This window comes from Accipiter gentilis, chromosome 1, assembly GCF_929443795.1.
Source record: "Accipiter gentilis chromosome 1, bAccGen1.1, whole genome shotgun sequence".
NCBI lineage: Eukaryota > Metazoa > Chordata > Aves > Accipitriformes > Accipitridae > Astur > Astur gentilis.
The window spans coordinates 10,848,753-10,854,859 of record NC_064880.1 but is presented as its reverse complement, the minus strand read 5'-3'; positions in this window follow the sequence as shown (position 1 = coordinate 10,854,859).

Genomic DNA, 6,107 nt, shown 5'->3' with positions numbered 1-6,107 from the left:
GTATTGCTGGTGATTTCATGGCTCAAACAATACAGCAGAGTGAAGAATGGGGACCTGGTATCCTTAACACACGGTGAGCTGGAAGTGTTAATAATGAACTGCCATTATTATGAAAAGTACCTTATAAACATTCTTCAAAGAAGAGGGCATTGTCATGCCCCCAGTTATGCACCAGATCCAGGGGGATTATGCAACTCAGGGGTCTTGCCATCCTATTGTCTTCTTCAGATGTCCACAGGTAAGGGTATTCTCTTCAATACCATCCCTTCATTTCAGTATCTCCAGTAGTGGCCCAAGCTCTGGCAGTGCCCAAAATACTCAAGTGGAGCCTATGCAGCCATGTGCTTGTGCCCCAGAGTTGTGCCCAAATTTTGCTGAATGGGGCTGCAGATGACGTCCTTACTAATTAGAATAGATAAGCTCCTCACAGTTTTGTTGCTCCTCATTTCTGGGAACTCCTATTTCCTTCTGTCCCTGCTTCCAGCCTTCCCAGGCTTTCCTTCACAGTCCATGCAGTGATCTTCCCTCAAAGCCAAGAGAGGAAGTGCACATGTAGGTAACTCATGCTCTTTACCAATTACACATTGTTATCCCATTCCCTCTTCATTTTCATTCTGTTTTTGCAGAGTTCATTAAAAAACGTAGAGTTTTTCAGTCTCCAACTCAGTGTAATTTGCAGCAATTCACTCATTATCCCCTTATTTCTTGACCTTCTCTCTGAGAGCTGTTCGCTCTGTGCTTTCCCCCAAAAAGGACCTGCATACCCACAACCAGTGACAGAGTCTCAGTCTTTCCTGGCTCAGCAGTGTTTCTTAAGTTTCACTTTCATGTTTTTCAGTCCTTCCTTGCAACTGAATGTCCTTCCATTGGCTCAGAGAAAGGTCCCTTCTTAGAGAAACCTCAAAACACGGCAGAAGGGGGGGGGGGTAAGAAGACCTTGTGCCCACTCTGTGTCCTGAGCGGGTTTCCAGGGCAGTATTCCCCTCCTGGGCTGCTCTCTCAGAGCATGTCTCTGACCCAGAGAACCACAACAGGGAAGGTAAAGAGCAGTTGTCCTCGCTGCTGCCTGATGGAACATATACTACACATAAGTGACTGTTACACAAAAGATTTCGTGTTTCATAACACAAAACACAGTAAAGCAACAGAGCCTCAGTCTGTGAAGGTGAATCCATGAAATAGCTTTGACCTGGAAGCACCCAGGAGTACAGTGGGATAGGGAACAACCAAAACAGACAGCTGTCCAGGGGCTTTTTAGGCTTCTCTACCCCCTCAGCTGCAAATCAATGCAAAGACCTGTGCAGGTCCTGGGCCACCTCTGCAGACCATCTGGCTGCTGTTTCTAGCTCTTTTGGAGCCAGCCAAGAACTGCCATGATCACAAGCACTTTGGCAGGCTCTCTGCAGCTAAATTAGTTGGCCAACCCTGCCCAGGAACACTCTTTGTCATTGGCACAAATGGAGCTAATGCAGAGATATTGGAAATCAGCAGCGTGAGGTATCACCCCCCCCACACAGCCCCTTCCCACCTGCAGCATCCTGCTGGGCACCCCAGGCATTTCATTATTCCAGAATCTCAATCTCCTCCTCCTTCTTGAGTTCCTCTCCCATCCCATGTCCCTAGCTGAATCTGGGGGATATAGCTTGCCATACTGTATGGGGTAAACGCAGAAAGGATTTGGCAGTGGGTGGCTACAGACATGGCCTCTGGGGAGAGGTCAGGGGCTGACTTGTGCTGGCTCCAGTCAGTTCCGTAACGGACCCACCACAGGCCAAAGCTGAGCCCATCAGTGAAGCTGGTGATGCCTCTGTGAAAACATATTTAAGAAAGGGCAGAAAACGCCAGGTGGAGGGAGGAGGAAGGAACAAAGTGAGAAAAAAAAAGAGGAACAGTAAGGTCAGAGGAGGAGAAGGAGGTGCTCCATGGTGGTGCAGATATTCTCTGCAGCCCCTGGAGGACTCATACCAGAGTAGATATTCCCTGCAGCCTGTGGAAGGGACCATGCCAGAGCAGATATTCACACAGCAGACCATGGGGGAACCACTCCAGGGCAAATGGATATTTCTGAAGAAAATGCAGCCCATGAAGGACCCACACTGGATGAGATTTTCCTGAAGGACTGCAGCCTGTGGGGATCCCATGCTGAAGCACAGGAAAGGTGGGGAGGAAGGAGCAGTAGAGAGAAACCACTTTGTACTGACCTTGACCCCGTACGCATCACTTTTGGGCAGGGGGGTGGGTAGGGGAGTCTGGAGTGAAGTGTGAAATTGAGTCTGAGAAAGGGGAGGAAAGGTGTTGGTTAATGTTTGTCTTTTTGTTTCCCAAACACAAACTCAAATTTGCAATTACATTATATTTTAATTGGCAATAAAAGAAGTTGCTTTTTCGCAAATTGTGTGTGTTTGCCTGCAACAGCAGTTGGTAAGTGACCTCCCTGTTGTTACCTCAACCCACGAGATTTCATGCTCCTGTTTTTTTCCTCTTTTCTCCCCCTTTCCTGCTGAGGGAAGAGAGTGAGTGGGCAGCTAGGTGGGAGTTTTGCTGTTAGCCAAGGCTAATTCACCACAAGTGCATAAGGAAAAGCTCTCCCATATGACTTTATCCTAGTACTGTTCTGCAAGGTCTCTGCCTTGAAGGGTATTCCTGCCATTTTCCTGCCACAGGAAGGAAAAAAAAAAATCCACCTAGAAGTCTTCAGGAAGGTTCCCAATTGCTGCCCAGGCCACTGGTTCAGAGCAGATCCCTATACAGAGAACTTGTCAAGATTTGGTTTTACTAGCTAGCAGGAACTGATGTGAATTTTTGTGCTCAGAGGTGTGCTGGCTCCTAGACTGAGAAAAAAAACACCTTTGAGCTATTCCTTTATCTACAAAGTAAACAGGCCCAGTGACTAAGCAGTGAATAATCTTGCCTCTGTGAAGTATGGCAGTGAAATGCATACAGAAGCTTTGGCTTAAACAGACCTTATCCCACTGTGGGAATGCCTTTTGTCCTTCTCTTAAGTATCTGATGATTCAAAACCAATAGAAGTTGTCTTGGTGAAATTTTACCCAAGATACTTGCACAGTCTCAAATGAAACAGCCTGAGTGGAAGAATCAGGTCCTGATGTATAGTAGTTTAAAAAGAAGGAAAGAATTAGAAAATGAACTGGGACAGGCTCTTGAATGAATGGTCCAGGCACTTTCTGTCTGCTGGGGAGAGCAGTGAGCCTGTTCAAGGGACATGGGCTCAGCCACACTATCATCTCGTTATTGGGCTGTCAGTCTTTTAGCAGTGACAAAGGGGAAGCTGCAGCAGGAAAAGCAATTGGCAGCTCTAATTGCCTTTCTCTCAACGTCAGCCTTTGAACCAGCATGGGGGTGAAGGGGGATTTTCCCCCTTCCACAGTGCCACATTGCAGAGCTTAGCCAGGGACTCTGTTGTCCCACTGGGTGTTCTTTGTCTCCTACTGGGCACCATTGTCAGTCTTTGTGTCCCATTACCAGCTGGTTCATTTTCTTGCTAGTTTTGTATGGTTGAAGTGAGCTTTGAAAGTCAAAAGATAGAGCAGGGTGCCAGATGGGCTCCAGCTACACGTTCCTGTATCCAGGCATGCTAGCAATGGTGTGGACTTAGATGGCTATGGAGGGAGTGGCCAGCATTGCCATTTGCTGGCATTGCCCAACTCAGGAATTCAGAAAGTAAGTCAGTCAGAAGCTTCAGAAGAAACATTCAATATTGGAGACAGATGGGACACGTTTCCAAAGGTCTCTCCAAAATAAGTAGTACAGAGCCACACTGTTTTTACAATTTTGTTTAACATGTCATGACCACATGACCCCAGGATTTGGGAATTTAGGAAAAACTGTTCATCAACAGATTTGTGATAAAATCAAACAAAAGTCTATAGAAATGGAAAATGCTGCTCCATGCTAGAGTATGGGATATACTGCATTATGTTCTACAAAGATTTGTCAGGGCTCTGAGAGCATTAATGGCCCTGACCAGCCTCACCTGCAGCCTCCACCTACATGCCCTGCCTCTTGGCCCAAAAGGCTGCATTTAAGCTCAAGACCTGAGCCTTAAAACCTTGCCTGAGATATGTTGTAAAACTGCTGGTTCCCAGTACAGCCGTGCCCGCTCCCATACCTGGCCATGGACTCTACTGATCTTGAGCCCGACATGTGGATTGACATTGGACCTGCCTCATCAACACCAGCTCCCCTGAGGACAGAGGCTGTTGATTGAACCCGGCCACGATGTCTGGTGCTGCTCTGCTCATCTCGCTTGGGTACTGTGGGGCTGTGTCTTGGCTGGTGATGTCCCTGCCCAGCTGGCTGTGTTATTGCCCTCGGCTCCTGGCTCCCCATCCCTCAGGAAGCAGACAGCCCTCTTGCTCCCTGACAACAGTAAAATCCTTTCAATACATTTATTTTATTTAACACATTTACAGAAAATGCATTTTTTTCTTCCTCAGTGTACCAACATGTTGATGCAAAAATATCCTGCTCCTGGAGCAGTACACAGACAGCAAACATACATCTCCTATATGCCACAACCTTACTGAATATCTGCAAGTTGTTAACACACATGAGGCAGTCCAATCCTTCTGCCACAGAAAAACTACAGACTGCCTGCTGTCCGTTATGAGATCTTGAGTTACCTCAATCCGCAGGCCCTGCAGTCATGTGATTAGTATCCACCATTTCAATGAAAACCTGTATTTCTAACCCTCTTGGTTAGAACACGAAAATGCTGTGCTAGAGGCTGATTCCAGAAAATAAATGAAAAACCAGAAACTATTACTCCTGGCCCTGAAGTGCCATCCATTTCTTTTATGTTTTAGACATGCTGATGTTGAAATTGTTTTTTTAAACACTGGGCAATTCCCTCCACTTTCTGGAGTATAACTATGGCAACCTGGCACATGCCATTGTCTTATCCGTCTAAAGCTGCACAGAGCTATACTGCATTTAGACTTTGCAATTCCAGGTATATAAAAAAGTTTAGCATCCCAAACAGGGATCTTCAGCATGTCTGCTTCAGGGACAATTTCACGCAACCAGAAGGACTACTGCTAACGTGGGATCTGGGATGCACAGAGTGTTTGCACTGTTAATGGGACCCCATGTGAGAGTGAGATGCTTAGAGGCATTCAATCATGGGCGCAGTGCCTGTCACAGCCTGGGCATCCCTCCAGGCTCTGCCAGGGAGAAGCAGAGCCCTGAAGCTTCAGGTTTCCTCTCTTTTTCCTCAGTCACAAAGCAAGATGAAGACTTTCTCATCTCAGAAAAGGAAGGATGAACATGAATTCCCATCAGTGCTCTCACAACACAAACAAGCAGAAAGGAAGAAAAACAGTAAAATTGAAAGCATGATATTTGCCTTATTTCATCCAGCTGCACTGCTTCTCCCTGAGGATTAGGCCTGACCACGTGCCTCTGTGCAAGGATCTTTGCTATATCTACTGCAGATTTAGTTCAGTGGAGAGTAACAGGAGGATCATGGCATTTCCCTCCCTTCCCTTTTGCTGTCTGGTGAGAAGCTTTTGCGCTGCCAAGAGATGCTGGGTTGGTGTGGGGGCATGCAGCACCTCCATCCAGGCAGCAGCTTCATCCAGCTGGATTTGCTGCTCTCCCAGCTCCTCTCTGCTGCTGGGAAGACATGGTGAAGAGACCAAAACCCAACACAAGTAGAATCATAGAATCATAGAATCATTTAGGTTGGAAAAGACCCTAAAGATCACTGAGTCCAACCATAAACCTAACACTGCCAAGTCCACCACTAAACCAACCATGTCCCTAAGTGCCACATCTACACCTCTTTTAAATACCTGCAGGGATGGTGACTCAATGCCATCAAGTGATGCCCACTTCCCTGGGCAGCATGTTCCAATGCTTGATAACCCTTTCAATGAAGAAATTTTTTCTAATAATCCAATCTAAACTAATATCCAATCTAGAAGAATAACTCTGTGATGTAAGAACTCCTTCACAACCCCTGCCCCAGCTCTTATGTGTGCTCTCTCATGGCTTAAAGACATATTTGTATTTTCTTGGCTCAGCAGGATGCTGGCCTTGGCTTGAGCCACAGGGACAGGTTCTGGACTCAGGGCAGAGAGCTTTGA